The sequence below is a fragment of the Oncorhynchus mykiss genome, chromosome 20, assembly GCF_013265735.2.
Source record: "Oncorhynchus mykiss isolate Arlee chromosome 20, USDA_OmykA_1.1, whole genome shotgun sequence".
NCBI lineage: Eukaryota > Metazoa > Chordata > Actinopteri > Salmoniformes > Salmonidae > Oncorhynchus > Oncorhynchus mykiss.
Window position 1 is genome coordinate 25411626 of NC_048584.1, and position 18816 is coordinate 25430441.

Consider the following 18816-nt stretch of genomic DNA (forward strand, 5'->3'; position numbering starts at 1 on the left):
TTCCACCAGGTGGCATAAAGTGTTATCTTTTCCACCAGGGGGCATAAAGTGTTATCTTTTCCACCAGGTGTAACGCGTAATCTGTGTTTTCAGTGTTATTGTTTTTTTCTCTCGATTAAAGGTTGATCAGGTTCTAATGTTTATGTTGTAATGTTTTAAATATAATTCTGTGTTAGGTAATTGACAGTTATGTTTACTTTGTAGTTTATATAAACACATGATCATCACATATTGTTACAGTATTTTATATATATATAATCTCAGGTTGCTTTATAATTGAAAGAGTACTTTTGTCATTGGTGTGTTCCAAGTGGGCACAGACGTCAATTCAAAGTCTTGTTTTGATTTACATTTGGTTGAGTTGTCAACTAAAGTGAAATCAACAAACACATTCACCATGCTATTGGACTAAGGTTAAAAATTGGGTGAAAAACAAAAAATGTTACGTCTATTACTTTTTGCAAATCCAATCAGTTTTCCACTTTGATTCAACGTCATCACATAGATTTTTGGGGTTGAAATGACATGGAGACAACGTTGATTCAACTAGTTTTTTCCCCCAGTGGGTTGCTACATTGTTGTAGAACAGTTGCTGTTTAGAAATAGCACCATATTGACATTTTCCGTCTCTAAGCAGCTTCGCCTGTTACAGAAGACATGGCTCTCTTCTTTGGCGAAAACTCTCTCCAGAGGTATTGCTGTGCAAACAACGCCAAGGTATTTATGTGCAATCCTTTTTAGATCCACTAAGTCTTTGTTGACCCTCCACCATTTCAGGGGGCTCTGAAACATTGTGATGGGTCTCTCTTTGACATACCTCATAAAGTCACAATCAAAGTGGGATTGTTTGCCAGAACCAACTGGAGCAGACACTGCACTTGTGCTGATGTCATCCATTGCTTTGAGGATTTGTCTTCTGGATAACTGGACTTTGTTATCATCAGAGAGTAGGAGCTTCTTGAATCTTGGGTCCAGGACTGTGCTAACTGTAAGCCAGCGGTTGAGCTTGACATTGCAAAAATGCCATTCACACATTTTGGCCAGACCGAATGCTACCTCGTTACCGTTTTGTGCCAACTTTTCGATGTCTCTCTGACATCTGTTCATAAGTGGAATGATAAATGATATGGATTCATATCCCGCTCTTGGCATTTCTTTTGTTGCCTTTTTGAAAGGCTGAAGTGCGGCTATGACATCGTTGATTGTCTTTATGTCTTCGTCTGCAAGCCATAGGTTGTACTCAAGCCTCTGAAGGAGCACAGCTGTAATGGCCTGGTGCTGTTCTACAAATCGCTCCAGCATGCTGAGTGAAGAGAGCCAACCGTTACCAACAGACTGGATCAGTACACTTTCAGGCAACTTTAGCTTCAGTTGGTACTCCTTGAGTTTTTGTTCTGCCTTGATGTCACAGTGGAAGAACCTCACAACATTCTGGGACTTTTTCAGCAGAGTTTTAAGTCCAGAATATTTTTCTAGGACGTCCTTGAACACCAAGTCCAAAGTATAAGCAAGACAAGAGATGTGTGTCCATCCAGCTTTTGAGACTTCGTCCTTCATGGTTGTTCCTCCTTCCATGACAACGGTATGGATTTTGTCTTTAATGCCCCATGCTTTTGCGGTCTTCAGCATCTGGTCCACTATGTTTTTTGGAGTATGTTCATCAGGTAAATTGGCTGTTTCTAACACATGGGACTTCAGATGCCAGTCTTTGCCTAGATAGTGACAGGTCACCGTCACAAAAGATACTTCAGCTCTTGAAACCCACAATTCTGATGTCAACGAAATGTAATCTGATGAAGCCAACTCTTTTTTCACCATCTCTTTAGTCTCTTTATACATTTGAAGAAGTTGTAAGCGTAGGTCTTTGGATGTCACTCGTGAAATGTCCTGTGTGGGCTCAATAGCCCTCATAACAGCGCAGATACCTTTGTCTTCAACAATGGACAATGGTTGTAGGTCAATCACAATCATCTTTAACAAACAGCTTGGGATTTTGTGTGCTGTTGAAGTGTCACCTATGTCAAATGAATATAATTATTTTGTATGATATTGTGGAAGCTACATTATAAAGTGTTTCAACAATGTACAGTACCAGTCAAAAGTTTGGACACACCTACTCATTCAAGTTTTTTTTCCCCCCTTGTTTTCTACATTGAAAAATAATAGTTAAGACATCAAAACTATGAAATAACAAATATGGAATCATGTAGCAACCAAAAAAGTGTTAAACAAATCAAAATATATTTTATATTTGAGATTCTTCAAAGTAACCACCCTTTGCCTTGATGACAGCTTTGCACTCTTGGCATTCTCTCAACCAGCTTCACCCGGAATGCTTTTCCAACAGTCTTGAAGGAGTTCCCACATATGCTGAGCACTTGTTGGATGTTTTTCCTTCCCTCTGTGGTCCAACTCATCCCAAACCATCTCAATTGGGTTGAGTTCGGGTGATTGTAGAGGCCAGGTCATCTGATGCAGCACTCCATCACTCTCCATCTTGGTCAAATAGCCCTTAAACAACCTGGAGGTGTGTTGGGCCATTGTCATGTTGAAAAACAAATGATAGTCCCACTAAGGGCAAACCAGATGGGATGGTGTATCGCTGCAAAATGCTGTGGTAGCCATGCTGGTTAAGTGTGCCTTGAATTTTCAATATATCCTTGACAGTATCACCAGCAAAGCATCCCCACACCATCACACCTCCTCCTCCATGCTTCACTGTGGGAACCACACATGCGGAGATCATCCGTTCACCTACTATGTCTCACAAAGACACGACGGTTGGAACCAAAAATCTCAAATTTGGACTCATCAGACTAAAGGACAGATTTTCACTGGTCTAATGTCCATTGCCTGTGTTTCTTGGTACAAGCAAGTCTCTTCTTCTTATTGGCATCCTTTAGTAGTGGTTTCTTTGCAGCAATTCGACCATGAAGGCCCGATTCATGCTGTCTCCTCTGAACAGTTGATGTTGAGATGTGTCTGTTACTTGAACTCTGAAACATTTATTTGGGCTGCAATCTGAGTTAACTCTAATGAACTTATCTTCTGCAGCAGAGGTAACTCTGGGTCTTCCTTTCCTGTGGTGGTCCTCATGAGAGCCAGTTTCATCATAGCGCTTGATGGTTTTTGCAACTGCACTTGATGTTCTTGAGATTTTCTGCATTGACTTACCTTAATGTCTTAAAATAATGATGGACTGTGGTTTCTCTTTGGTTATTTGAGCTGTTCTTGCCATAATATGGACTTGGTCTTTTACCAAATAGGGCTATATTCTGTATACCACCCCTTCCTTGTCCCAACACAATTGATTGTCTCAAATGCATTAAGAAAGAAATTAGTTCCACAAATTAACTTTTAACAAGGCACAACTGTTAATTGAAATGCATTCCAGGTGACTAACTCATGAAGCTGGTTGAGAGAATGCCAAGAGTGTGCAAAGCTGTCATCAAGGCAAATGGTGGCTACTCTGAAGAATCTCAAATATTAAATCAATTTTGATTTGTTTAACACTTTTTTGGTTACTACACGATTCCATACGTGTTATTTCATAGTTTTGATGTCTTCACTATAATTCTACAATGTAGAAAATAGAAAAAAAAATAAAAACCCTTGAATGAGTAGGTGTGTCCAAACGTTTGAACTGTACTGTATATTTTGCGACAAATCTTTACTCTCTCACCTTGTGTAGTTCTGCAACTTGTGTCATGCAGAGCAGATGCATTCCTTTCTTTTCCTCTTTGTATGGTGTCTTCTAATGAAGCACTCCTGGAACCATTCCTCCCTGCATTAAAGGTGTTTTTCAGGTACATTAAAATCTCAGGTTAGCATAACTCCCATAGTTCCCCACTCTTGTACCATTACTTCCTTCATTTTTAGGTATACTTTACCATATCAAACTTGCTTATGATGCAGTTCTTGAAATACATTGCCTTCAGAAAGTATTTACACCTCTTGATGTTACAAATTGGGATTAAAATGGATTTAATTATACAAAAATAAAAAATAATTATAAGATTTAAGCTAAAACAATTCTAAGCTACCTGGGGCGTCAGGTACCTTAGTGGTTAGAGCGTTGGGCCAGTAACCGAAAAGTTGCTAGATTGAATCCCTGAGCTGACAAGGTAAAAATCTGGTTCTGCCCCTGAACAAGGCAGTTAACCCACTGTTCCTAGGTTGTCATTGTAATTAAGAATTTGTTCTAACTGACTTACCTAGTTAAATGAAGGTTAAATAAAAAAAACTCTGTAATGTCAAAGTGGAAGAGAAAGTCTAACATTTGTCAAATAAATCATGAAAAATAAACCACTAACATATCTTGATTAGATACATATTCAACCTCTGAGTCAATACATGGTAGAATCACCTTTGTCAGCGATTGTATCTGTGAGTCTTTCTGGGTAAGTCTGTAAGAGCTTTCCACACCTGGATTGTGCATTATTCTTTTCAAAATTCTTCAAGCTCTGTCAAGTTGGTTGTTGATCATTGCTAGACAAACTTGTTCAGGTCTTTTTTTGTTGTTGTAATTTTTACCCCACAATTTCGTGATTACGATCTTGTCTCATCGCAGCAACTCCCCAACAGGCTCAGGAGAGGCAAAGTTTGAGTCATGCGTCCCCGAAACATGACCCGCCAAACCCCGCTTCTTAACAACCGCTCTCTTAACTCAAAAACCAGCTGCACCAATGTGTCGTAGGACACAACGTTCAACTTGACCGAAGTCAGCCTGCAGGCACCCGGTCTGCCACAAGGAGTTGCTAGAGCGCGATGAGCCAAGTAAAGCCTGGCCAAACCCTCCCCTAACCCGGAAGACATTGGGCCAATTGTGTGCCGCTTATGCAGTCACGAACAGTAATGACACAGCATGGGATCAAACCCCGTAGTAACGCTGCAACATTGCGATGCAGTGCCTTAGACCGCTGCGCCGCTCGGGAGGCCCATTTCCAGGTCTTGCCATAGATTCTTAAACAAATTTCAGTCAAAACTGTTACTCGGCCCTTCAGGAACATTTGCTGTCTTCTTGGTAAGGAACTTGTGTTTATTTGGCCATTCATGTTAGGTTATTATCCTGCTGAAAGGTGAATTAATCTCGCAGTGTCTTGTGGAAAGCAGACTGAACCAGGTTTTCCAATAGGTTTTTGCCTGTGCATAGCTCCATTACGTTTCTTTTTTTATCCTGAAAAACTCACCAGTCCTTAACGATTACAAGCATACCCATAACATGATGTAGCCACCATTACGGTTGAAAATATGAGGATTGGTACTCAGTAATGTGTTGTATTGCATTTGCCCCAAACAAAATACTTTGTATTCAGGACAAAACGTTAATTGTTCTCCTCCTGCTGACGTTTAGCAGAGCGAATGTCTTCCGAGAATCGGTTAATTGTTTTCGGCAAATAGTTCAAATAGCAGGCAGGAGTGAGGACACAATAATTTAATTTAATGTTTGTATTGGGTGGATCTACCGACGGCCTGAATAGGTCCTGAAAGATACATCAGTTTTGTTCATTTTGTTTTACTCTGCTTGCAAACCTGCTGGATCTGGTTTGACCAGATACAATGCTATTTCACAGTAAACAAATTGACCACAGACTTTTAGCACGGTTATGGGGAAGGACAATCAACAAGCAGAGCACTTACACAAACGACTGATGATTGGCTGAGAGAAACTGATGATAAAATGACTGATGCACTTCACAAAATAGATGGCATCATGAGGGAGGACATTATGTGGATATATTGAAGCAACATCTCAAGACATCAGTCAGGAAGTAAAAGCTTGGTTGCAAAATGGGTCTTCCAAATGGACAATGACCCCAAGCATCTTCCAAAGTTGTGGCAAAATGGCTTAAGGACAACAAAGTCAAGGTATTCGAGCTTGGCCATCACAAAGCCCTGACCTCAATCCTATAGAAAATGTGTGGACAGATTTGAAAAAGCGTGTGCAAGCAAGGAGGCCTACAAACTTTGACCCAAGTTAAACAATTTAAAGGCAATGCTACCAAATACTAATTGAGTGTATGTAAACTTCTGACCCACTGGGAATGTGATAAAATAAATAAAAGTTTAAATAAATTATTCTCTCTACTATTATTCTGACATTTCACATTCTTAAAATAAAGTGATGATCCTAACTGACCTAAGACAGGGAATTATTACTAGGATTAAATGTCAGGAATTGTGAAAACTGAGTTTAAATGTATTTGGCTAAGGTGTATGTAAACTTCCGACTTCAACTGTATGTAATTCTGTACTGTCATAAGTGTTATTATTTTAATGGTTGCAATACATTTCCAGAAGTGGTTTAATTGTTGTATTAGTTAACATTGTCTTTTGCATCCACACGCTACCACAGCGTTTTCCATAGTGGCCTTTATTAAGGTGTTTTATTGTGCTGCCATGGGCGAGCTTCTAGAGTCATCCCAGACACTTCTTGGAGCTTGCTCATGCGCAGAGTAATTTATGACCCTGTTGCGCCAGGGCAGATCTGATAAAATTCTCACACAAGGCTGGAGAGAGAGGGTGTCATAAATCTTGACCCTTTGTCAATCCACGTAATTTGTTTCTCTCTCCAAGAGGTGAATGTTTTAAATACGTGTGGGCATATCTTTGTTTTATAGAACCACAACAATAAGATTCCAAGTCGTTCGGATGACCAAAATCCTATAAACATCTTCAAATGAAAACAGCTGTGTCTACGTGTGTGTGTGTGTGTGTGTGTGTGTGTGTGTGTGTGTGTGTGTGTGTGTGTGTGTGTGTGTGTGTGTGTGTGTGTGTGTGTGTGTGTGTGTGTGTGTGTGTGTGTGTGTGTGTGTGTGTGTGTGTGTGTGAGGACTGAACCAATCAGAACCAATCAGTTATAAGTACAGTGCCTTGCGAAAGTATTCGGCCCCCTTGAACTTTGCGACCTTTTGCCACATTTCAGGCTTCAAACATAAAGATATAAAACTGTATTTTTTTGTGAAGAATCAACAACAAGTGGGACACAATCATGAAGTGGAACGACATTTATTGGATATTTCAAACTTTTTTAACAAATCAAAAACTGAAAAATTGGGCGTGCAAAATTATTCAGCCCCCTTAAGTTAATACTTTGTAGCGCCACCTTTTTCTGCGATTACAGCTGTAAGTCGCTTGGGGTATGTCTCTATCAGTTTTGCACATCGAGAGACTGACATTTTTTCCCATTCCTCCTTGCAAAACAGCTCGAGCTCAGTGAGGTTGGATGGAGAGCATTTGTGAACAGCAGTTTTCAGTTCTTTCCACAGATTCTCGATTGGATTCAGGTCTGGACTTTGACTTGGCCATTCTAACACCTGGATATGTTTATTTTTGAACCATTCCATTGTAGATTTTGCTTTATGTTTTGGATCATTGTCTTGTTGGAAGACAAATCTCCGTCCCAGTCTCAGGTCTTTTGCAGACTCCATCAGGTTTTCTTCCAGAATGGTCCTGTATTTGGCTCCATCCATCTTCCCATCAATTTTAACCATCTTCCCTGTCCCTGCTGAAGAAAAGCAGGCCCAAACCATGATGCTGCCACCACCATGTTTGACAGTGGGGATGGTGTGTTCAGCTGTGTTGCTTTTACGCCAAACATAACGTTTTGCATTGTTGCCAAAAAGTTCAATTTTGGTTTCATCTGACCAGAGCACCTTCTTCCACATGTTTGGTGTGTCTCCCAGGTGGCTTGTGGCAAACTTTAAACGACACTTTTTATGGATATCTTTAAGAAATGGCTTTCTTCTTGCCACTCTTCCATAAAGGCCAGATTTGTGCAATATACGACTGATTGTTGTCCTATGGACAGAGTCTCCCACCTCAGCTGTAGATCTCTGCAGTTCATCCAGAGTGATCATGGGGCTCTTGGCTGCATCTCTGATCAGTCTTCTCCTTGTATGAGCTGAAAGTTTAGAGGGACGGCCAGGTCTTGGTAGATTTGCAGTGGTCTGATACTCCTTCCATTTCAATATTATCGCTTGCACAGTGCTCCTTGGGATGTTTAAAGCTTGGGAAATCTTTTTGTATCCAAATCCGGCTTTAAACTTCTTCACAACAGTATCTCGGACCTGCCTGGTGTGTTCCTTGTTCTTCATGATGTTCTCTGCGCTTTTAACGGACCTCTGAGACTATCACAGTGCAGGTGCATTTATACGGAGACTTGATTACACACAGGTGGATTGTATTTATCATCATTAGTCATTTAGGACAACATTGGATCATTCAGAGATCCTCACTGAACTTCTGGAGAGAGTTTGCTGCACTGAAAGTAAAGGGGCTGAATAATTTTGCACGCCCAATTTTTCAGTTTTTGATTTGTTAAAAAAGTTTGAAATATCCAATAAATGTCGTTTCACTTCATGATTGTGTCCCACTTGTTGTTGATTCTTAACAAAAAAATACAGTTTTATATCTTCATGTTTGAAGCCTTAAATGTGGCAAAAGGTCGCAAAGTTCAAGGGGGCCGAATACTTTCGCAAGGCACTGTATATAGCGGGTGAGGGTATTCTCAGCCGACCACTCAGACTGGTGAGAGCATACCACCAGCCAACCGTTTTTATGTGGTCCTTTTAGTCAGATTTTTACCGTCTGTCATTTCTCCGGATTTAGCAACCAATAGTTTTTACAATACCTATTGACTAAAGACATTTCAGCTTTTCATTTTTAATTCATGTGTAACATTTTCTAAAAACACACTACCAATTTGACATTATGAGGTACTGTTTGTCAGTGACAAAAGAAATCTGAATGGAATCCATTTTAAATCCAGGCTGTAACACAACAAAAGTTTGAGAAAGTCAATGGGTGTGAACACTTTCTGAAGGCACTGCATAATCTATATCATGGTCGGTTTTCAGATAAATGTTTTAGATTGTAGTGAATTTGCTGTTGCATCCTTTACAAAACAAATAAACAGTGTACATGGGGTTGGTTAGTGCACATGTTTTCTCATTGATTTGGTAATAGATTTTAAATGTTGTCTTACGAGAATATGGTCTTTTCTGGAACGTCTTGGAACCCCCATTCCACTTCCTGTTGGAGCATGATAATGGAATTATGTTTTAGTATTTTTTAATAATATTATAAAAGTCAGATCAGTATTCCCCTTCAGTTATACATTCAAAAGTATAATCTTGGTCAACAACAGAATGACAACCCAATAATTGTCCTTGTGGACTCACCTGTTTCTCACATGTGGGGTTCTCTCTGTGCTCACTGAGTGAGTATAGGAATCTGGCTGTTGGAAGTATGTACGCTTTGTGATCTGGTAGTCGTTTCCATATCCTCGTTCCAATCCTGAATCGTTCGAGTTCATCATCCTGGCCATCATCCTACATTTAACTTCTTCGCCTGGACTATAATTAGCATACATTTTTGACTGCTTGTGTTTGACTTGATTGACAAGTTCAGAGCCGTTTAATAACCAGAGTAGGGAATAACCTTAATGGGATGGCTTCCTAGAACACAGGTCTTTATATGTCCCGTGTCTAAGTTTCAGTTTCTGTTTCAGTGAAATGAAAGCCACCTCCTTGCCACGTCAAACGTCTACCTATGAATAATGAGAGACTAGAATAATGAAAGGAAAGGAATATGGTTTCCAGGATCTGTCATGACTGTCATTTGAACGTCACCTGTACAAACCTCTTAAGAGTTTATTGTTGCACCGGTGCGTCAATTTAAGTAACATAATACAAAGAAACACCATCACAATCCATCAGTTTAAGCTAGAGATATCTCTGCCTATGACTGCCCTCCGCATCTGCGGTGGAAGGGAGCCGAGCTACAGCAGTGTTTGTCAGACCATGAAACATACTGAAAATCGGTCTTCTTGCGAAAATGTCTCGAGCCGCGTCCGCATTGTTTGACATACAAACTAATATGACCACCTTATGGGAGGATGAGATTATCACAAACGCGATGGTTGTCTCCGTTTTGCCCCACGGGAGTCATCTGAAGCCGGTACCGTCAATGTGTCTGTTTGCATCATCCTTACCGTTTCGGTTACAAACAAATGTTTTTCCTTCCACTGTGATTGGATGACAGATGTAAGCAGTTCAGTTTCTTGTCATATTAGGCTCCTTGATTTGGGTCTACTGTGTAACCTCGCCTCTGTTGCCTGAGGTGGACATATGTTCTGCATGTGAAACTGGTGTAGCAAAGCAAAGCTCACATGCACCGAATACAACAGGTGTAGTAGACCTTACAGTGAAATAGAAGCCCTTAACCAACAATGCAGTTCAAGAAAGAGTTAAAGAGTTAAGAAAATATTTACCAAATAAACTAAAGTAAAAAAAAAACTGCCATAATCGACATCCATGTCTTCGGCGCCCGGGGAACAGTGGATTAACTGCCTTGCTCAGAGGCAGAATGACAGATTTTTACCTTGTCGGTTTGGGGATTCTATCCAGCAACCTTTCGGTTACTGGCCAAACGCTCTTAACCACTAGGCTACCTGCCGCCCCGAAGCTGTTAAGGAGCCTTTTGGTCCTAGACTTGGTGCTCCGGTACCACTTGCCGTGCTGTAGCAGAGAGAACAGACTACGACTTGGGTGACTGGAGTCTTTGACCATTTTTGGGGCTTTCCTCTGACACCGTCTAGTATATGGATGGCTGGAAGCTTGGCCCCAGTGATGTACTGGGCCGTACGCACTACCTTCTGTAACACGTTATGGTCAGATACCGAACAGTTGCCATACCAGGCGGTGATGCAACCGGTCAGGATGCTCTCGATGGTGCAGCTGTATAACTTTTTGAGGATCTGGGGACCCATGCCAAATTTTTTCGGTCTCCTGAGAGGGAAAAGGTGTTGTCATGTCCTCTTCACGACTGTCTTAGTGTGTTTGGACCATGATCGTTTTTTGATGTGGACATCAAGAAACTTGAAACTCTCGACCCGCTCTACTACAGCCACGTCGATGTTAATGGGGGCCTGTTCGGCCCGCCTTTTCCTGTAGTCCACGATCAGCTCCTTTGTCTTGCTGACATTGAGGGAGAGGTTGTTGTTCTGGCCCCACACTGCCAGGTCTCCAACCTCCTCCCTATAGGCTGTCTCATTGTTGTCTGTAATCAGGCCTACCACTGTTGTGTCGTCAGCAAACTTAATGATGGTGTTGGAATCGTGTTTGGCCACACAGTCGTGGGTGAACAGGGAGTACAGGAGGTAACTAAGCACGCACCCTTGAGAGGCCCCAGTGTTGAGGATCAGCATGGTAGATGTGTTGTTGCCTACCTTTACCACCTGGGGGTGGCCCGTCAGGAAGTCCAGGATCCAGTTGCAGAGGGAGGTGTTTAGTCCCAGGGTACTTAGTTTAGTGATGAGCTTTGTGGGCACTATGGTGTTGAACGCTGAGCTGTAGACAATGAACAACATTCTCACATAGGTGTTCCTTTTGTCCAGGTGGGAAAGGTAATCATTAAGGCGGGTTACCTTCTCTTCCTTGGGCACAGGGACTATGGTGGTATTACAGACTCGGTCAGGGAGAGGTTGAAAATGTCAGTGAAGACACTTGCCAGTTGGTCCCCACATGCTTCGAGTACACTTGCTGGTAAATCCGCCTGGAGCGTCGCCAGGGGAACTAAAACAGACCACATGTACTTCACACTTACAGGGCCTATAGAAAGTCGACACCCCCATAAGCTTTTATTTTTTCACATTTTGCTGCTTTAAAATCTAAAAAGGTATTAAATTATATTTATTACCTACACAACCTACTCTCCATTTTCAAAGTAAAATAAAGTTATAGAACATTTTACAAATCAAGAATGAAATATTCTGAAATATCATAATTGAAATTGGTCACATACACATATTTAGCAGATGTTATTGCGGGTGTAGCGAAATAACATCTCCACCCTCCACCCCCTGAGTTAATACTTGGTGGAAGCACCTTTGGCAGCCGTTACAGCTGTGAATAATTTGGAATAAGATTCTACCAACTTTGCACAACATATATCCATTTTTTTGTCAACATTTGGTTGGCAATCATTGATGGACAGCAGTATTCAAATAAGATTTAAGTCAGGACTGAGACTAGACCCCCCAGGAACATTCAACACCTCTTGAAAAGCCATTCTGGTGTGTCTTTGGCATAAACAAATGTATAAAACCCTATCCCAGTGTTAGGTTTCTGAAGACTGAGGTGAGTTTTCCTCTAACTTTTTACTGGGTCTTTGCTCCTTTCATATTTCTTTAGATCCTAACAAACTCCCCTGTCATTGCCGGTAACATTACATTCACTCCATATTACTGGCCTGTAATGACAAAGTGAAAAGAGAGAAGCCTGTGTTACAAAAAAAAGATTAGAGTCTCATGAACAGGATGGTGGTCTTAGTTTTGCTCTACGACCCCCACAAGCCCCACAGGACTCATCTGAAGTTGGTACCGTTGATATGCCAACTTGTGTTTGTAGCGTCCGAACAGTTTGGGCTACAAATTAATGCGACCCCCACAAGTGTCACGGGACTCGTCTGAAGGTAACCAGTTTTGTGCTACCTAAAAAAGGGGTTAAATATGTGTAACAAATATATATATATATATATATATATATATATATTTCCTGAGCTTTCTTGTATCTTCTAGAAATAGGGCAGACACTTCAAAACCTTATTCCTTATGATTTTTGTTTTACTGTCTTTTTTTGCCATTTATGAGTGTGTTATTCAAAAGGCCAAACTCAATATTGTATCAAACATTTGTATTGTATTTTTCTTTTATACCTAAAGGGGTCCTAAAATTCTAGATCAAATAGCTAAATCATTCATGGTATGTCCATCTTAAAACAATTCCATACGTCAGCTTAGAACCCCCGCAATTATTAACTTGTAAACCTACCAAGCAGTCAAAATGACAAACTCACTGTATATTATGTATTTCACTTTTCTCTCACTTAGTGATCCAAATACCAGAGGATGTTTTTGGTTTGGCACTGACTCTTGTCATGTGAAGAAATCCTGCTCATTCTGTGGGTTTTCCATATTCTATGATTCTGACAGTAGAGGGAGCCTGTGGTTTGCACTAAAGTTTAATGGATTTAGTGTCCTTGGCTTAGGGAAATAATTTACGTAGAGGTAGTGTAACACTGACAACAACCTGGAAGATATTCAACGTCTTAACAATTGATAAGTGTTAGTGTGTACATGGGAGTGAATACAGTCTAGCCCAACCACTAAACTACCCCATGTTTTTTCTCACACACTGTCATTGACTAAAAACACTCTAGCTCTGTATGGCTCTAAGCAGCCTGCAACCAGCGGCTTCAGCCTTTGCTCGCTAGTGTAGAATTATCTAATTTGAATAGATTTCTTTTTCCATCTCATGTAGAAAACCCAGCTTGTTATTTTTGGAGCGCACAGGCACTTTGCCAGACAAATCCAAGGTTTTCATGTGATTCTGCTTTATTGTTTCAACAATTACTCAACTTCTAGTATTAGACCATTAAAATGTGAAAAGGGTTCAAGAGGTGTGGACTTTCTATAGGCACTGTAAGTGTTAGGTACATGTGGTCTGTTTCAGTTCCCCTGGCGACGCTCCATGCCCAGCCTGTGTTTGTTTTGATCGGCCCACGTCTTAATCCCACCGTTCCCATGATGACTCACCTGGCTGTGTGTGTGTGTGTGTGTCTCATCACCCAATCACGTGAACGTGTTGCTCTGGACTGGACCATACAGGATGGTAGGAAGTAAGTGGGCTTTGCTTTGCTACACCCCTGTTTCACAAATAACAAATATACACACAATCAGCTGGAGAGTAAGAGAACCACAGTCTTTTTATCCTCAGCAAAGTGACATGTTACTCTGAGAGTAACAGGTACCGCTGAGCCAAAAGGAGGAAAGGAGAAGTGCATCACAATCAAAACACCCTTTAACTATTTTGATGGGTGATGGCCTAAGAGGCAATAGTCGTTAGAGTCATTGATTTGTTACAATCCAGACAGAGAAACCTTCTGCAGACATATAGTCATTTGTATATCTACTGGAATGGTTCAAGAGGCCCTTACGACACAGGTGTTCTGGTTCTTAGCTGCCAGCCATATACAGTCATTTTCAGCTGACCGAGCACATTTGAATGAAAGGATAACATTCACACATTAATGGTTTTCAATGGAGCACTTTGAAAAAATAACAATGTATGCGAAAACACCAGCCGTGGCGGACATTTTTTTGCTTCGTTTTTTTGTCAGAGTGCAGAGCTCTGTTGTCAGAAATCCCAGTGCTGATGTATACAGCGGGTGAGAGACGTCGATTTATGAATGGGAGTCGTTCTGCAGGGGGAAATTGTAATCCATGGTGTGTTTGGGGGAGGGTCACGTGCTGGAAACTGGATATAAACACAGAGAGGGAAGCGCTAGTAAAACTGCAAAAATGTCCTGAATACAAAGTACCGCTCTTCATATTTTCTTCTTCAAGGACTAGGGAGTTTTTATAGGCTAAAAAGAAACAGAATAGAGCTAAGCACAGGTAAAGTCTGAGAGGAAAACCTGATTCATGTCTGGTTTCCAACAGACACCGGGAGACAAATTCACCTTTCAGCAGGACAATAACCTAAAACACAAGGCCAAGTCAACACTGGAGTTAATCACCAAGACGACATTGAATGTTCCTGAGCGCGCTAGTTACAGTTTTGACTTAAATCGTCTTGAAAATCTATGGCAAGACTTGAAATTGGCTGTCTAGCAATGATCAACAACCAACTTGACAGATCTTGAAGTATTTTTTAAAGAATAATGTGCAAATAATTGTCAAATCCAGATGTGCAAAACTCATAGAGACTTACCCAGAAAGACTCCCAGCTGTAATCACTGCCAAAGGTGATTCTAACAAGTATTGACTCAGGGGTGTGAATACTTATGTAAATGAGATATTTCTTTATTTCATCTGCAAAAATGTCTAAAAACATGTTTTCACTTTGTCATTATGTGTAGATGGTTAAGAAATACATATCTATGTAATCTATTTTGAATTCAGGCTGTAACAACAAAATGTGGAATTAGTCAAGGGGAATCATTTCTGAAGGCTTCAGCAGTAGAGATTGAATAGACCCCTATATGTGTTTCCTCTACGTCACTGGCAAGACATACTTTAATTGCATAATGTTTAGTGTTTAAAAGTACTCAAGCTGCCATGAAGTGCACAGGCATCATCATCTTCTTCTTCGCCAGTGTGTATAAAAAGAGATCTGGGTAGACAGGCAGCAGCTTCTTGTGCTGGATGCCAACACACAGTGAGACAGCCCAGTGTCCTTGTTTTACCCACAGCTATGTGAAGTATGAGGGGAGGCAGTTTGGCAGAGTGACCTCCCAGGCCTCCAGCAGGAATCCAAGATGTCTCCAGGTGTCCTCTTTCATGGTTGGAAACTCACCCGTCATCACTTCGCTTTCAAACATGACATAGATCTACAAAAGTGAGCTGGTTCTGAACTGACAATTTCATTCGTGAACGAGAAGTGCCTCTGTTCTAAAGATGGGATTGTGATACTGTATGTCTTAAGTAGGGTTGCAAAATTCTGGTAACTTAACCAATATCCCCAGGTTTTCCAGAAATCCGAGTTGGGGGGACTTCTGGAATTAGGAGGGAATAAGGAGTAAATCTAGGAATTTGTGGAAAGTCACCAGACATTTTGCAACCCTAGTTGGAAGTCTAGATACTCAAACAGAATGTTGTTAATAAAAAAAGGGATTTTTTAAAAACTATGCAGAAATATTTAGCCTTGTCCACAAGGCTGCAAAAAGAGGAGGTGGTAAGAAACGTCCTTTATTGACGAGTTTAGTATTAGTCACATCAAAAGTAATTTGAGTTTAGCTCAGAACATGGCATTCTGTGAAGCTGTACAGACAGCAATACATGAAGGTGCAGTCTTCATTAGAGGAACTTATCTTCTAACTGAACCCTTGTACAACAGTTAGCTAATGCCCGTCTAAATACACATGAAAAGGACAGTGGTTTGGGCAGCTATACGGAATACAGACAGATGTAGGATCTTAAATTGACCAGTTTCTCACAGCAGGAAAATAATATTGCAGCAACAAGAAATTTGAATTATTGTGTGGATTATAATGAATAACGAATGTAGACATTGACATTTTAAAGCCGAAACTACAAACTTTAGAAGCATTTGTAAACCTTGAATACACTACACATTTGCATTTCCTGCTGTGCAAGAAATTTCATGCAACTGAAGGGTGAACAAATGAAGATCCTACATCTGTCTGTTTAGATCTTATTTTACTCCTGACAGCTCAGCTTGTTTCTCTCTCACAAGATTGTATGTTTTTGGCAGGACCATATGAAAGATTGTAGCTACATACTGTAGCTAATTCTCACCTAGAGTTTAAGATGGACAAATTCTCGTCAACAGTGATCATACTGTATCTTATCTGAGTCCTCTTGTCTCTCTCTCTCTCACTGGGCAGTTTGCTGACAGACAAACAAAAAGCTGTAATGGGTTCGCACTCAAAAGGATGTAGCATAATGCTTACTTCCTTATTCACTTTTTAAAAATGATTTTCACTGCATCAGGGATAGCGTACACAGACATTTCGGCTTTACAGCCTTCTTCAGTTTGTAAAGCTGTAAAGCCAAAACGTCTGTGCACGCTATCTCTGATCCAGTGAATAAAAAAATAATAATAATGAAATAAGCTTTATGCGATATCTTTTTGATTGTGAACCCAGTATACCTTTTTGTTTGTCTGAATTTGCGGGTTTTACGCATCAGTCAAGCTTCTGGGAGAGCGCGATGGTTCTCTTGACAGGTTGCTGATAGAGAAACACTAGCTGCATGCCAAGGAAGACTGCATCGCCGGGTCGCCCATCATGCCTTAGTACCACCATGTCAAACACTAGTCACATAGCTGCTGCTGCAGTCACACCAGGTACCTTAAGTTACAGTAGCCCACATGCTACAGACAGACTGCCCCGTAATGGGCACAGAAGGTGTGTTTAAACCAGTGACATGAAGCACATACTGTATGAAATACATGTTAAATAAGGAGATGTACAGAAAATGTATGTCTGTGAATGCAGAGCTAGGGCTGGATTCAATCCGTAGTGCTGAAGACCTGCGCTACAGCGCAATATACAGTGCATTCAGAAGGTATTCAGGCCCTTGACTTTTTCCACATTTTGGTTATGTTACAGCCTTATTCTAAAATGTATTAAATACAATTTTTACTAATCAATCGACACAAAATACTCCATTATGACAAAGTGAACACAGGTTTTTAGAAATGTTTGCAAAAAAAACAAAACAACTGAAATACCTTATTTACATAAGTATTCAGACCCTTTGCTATGAGACTCTAAATTGAGCTCAGGTGCATCCTGTTTCCATTGATCAGCCTTGAGATGTTTCTACAACTTGATTGGAGTCCCCCTGTGGTAAATGAAATGTATTGGACATGATTTGAAAAGGCACACACCTGTCTATATAAGGTCCCACAGCTGACAGTGCATGTCAGAGCAAAAACCAAGCCATGAAGTCAAAGGAATTGTCCGTGGAGCTCAGAGACAGGACTGTGTCGAGGCACAGATCTGGGGAATGGTACCAAACAATTTCTGCAGCATTGGAGGTCCCCAAGAACACAGTGGCCAACATAAATCTTAAATGGAAGAAATTTGGAACCACCAAGACTCTTCCTAGGGCTGGCCACCTGGCCAAACTGAGCAATCGGGGGAGAAGGGCCTTGGTCAGGGAAGAAGAAGAACCCGATGGTCACTCTGACAGAGCTTCAGATTCCTCTGTGGAGATGGGAGAACCTTCCAGAAGCACAACCATCTCTCTCTGCAGCACTTCACAAATCAGGCCTTTATGGTAGAGTGGCCAGACGGAAGCCACTCCTCAGTAAAAGACACGACAGCCCGCTTGGAATTTGCCAAAAGGCCCCTAAAGTACTCTCAGACCATGAGAAACAAGATTCTCTAGTCTGATGAAACCAAGATTGAACTATTTTGCCTGAATGCCAAGCATCACATCTGGAGGAAACCTGGCACCATCCCTACGGTGAAGCGTGGTGGCAGCATTGTGTTGCGGGGATGTTTTTCAGCGGCAGGGACTGGAAGACTAGTCAGGATCGAGGGAAAGATGAGCAGAGCAAAGTACAGAGAGATCCTTCATAAAAATCTGCTCCAGAGCTCTCAGGACCTCAGTGGGGCGAAGGTTCACCTTCCAACAGGACAATGATCCTAAGCACACAGCCAAGACAATGCAGGAGTGGCTTCAGGACAAGTCTCTGAATGTCCTTGAGTGTCTCAGCCAGAGCCTGGACTTGAATCCGATCTAAGATCTCTGGAGAGACCTGAAAATAGCTGTGCAGCGACACCCCATTAAACCTGACAGAGCTTGAGAGGATCTGCAGAGAAGAATGGGAGAAACTCCCCAAATACAGCTGTGCCAAGCTTGTAGCGTCATACCCAAGAAGATTCGAGGCTGTAGTCGATGGCAAAGGTGCTTCAACAAAGTACTGAGTAAAGGGTCTGAATACTTATGTAAATGTCAAATTTCAGTTTTTGCTTTGTCAATATGGGGTATTGTGTGTAGATGGATAAAATATATATTTTTCTCATCAATTTTAGAGTAAGGATGTAACGTAACAAAATGTGGAAAAAGTCTAGGGGTCTGAATAATTTCTGAATGCACTGCACATTTAAAGGCAATGTTCCCGCACAGACTGCATTCACAGTAAAACGCTGCATATGTTGGCTCAATAGGAAAGTACCTTTAAATTTAAAGCGCGCTATAGCGCTGGACTTCGGCAATACAGATTGAATCGAGCCCCTAGTGCAGGTATCTTTACATCATGGACATAGAGAGAGGGAGAAC

The 18816-nt window shown here is 41.1% G+C and overlaps 1 long non-coding RNA gene across 1 annotated transcript; it reads right to left on the minus strand.

Moving 5' to 3' along the window:
• Positions 1 to 1498: 1498 nt before the first annotated feature.
• Positions 1499 to 9444, minus strand: si:ch211-152f22.4. Its single transcript, XR_005037974.1, has 4 exons — positions 9183 to 9444; positions 8987 to 9033; positions 3683 to 3784; positions 1499 to 2015 (listed from the first exon to the last, which is right to left on the minus strand). It is a non-coding gene; the product is annotated as an uncharacterized si:ch211-152f22.4 (long non-coding RNA).
• Between the last annotated feature and the right edge of the window lie 9372 nt (positions 9445 to 18816).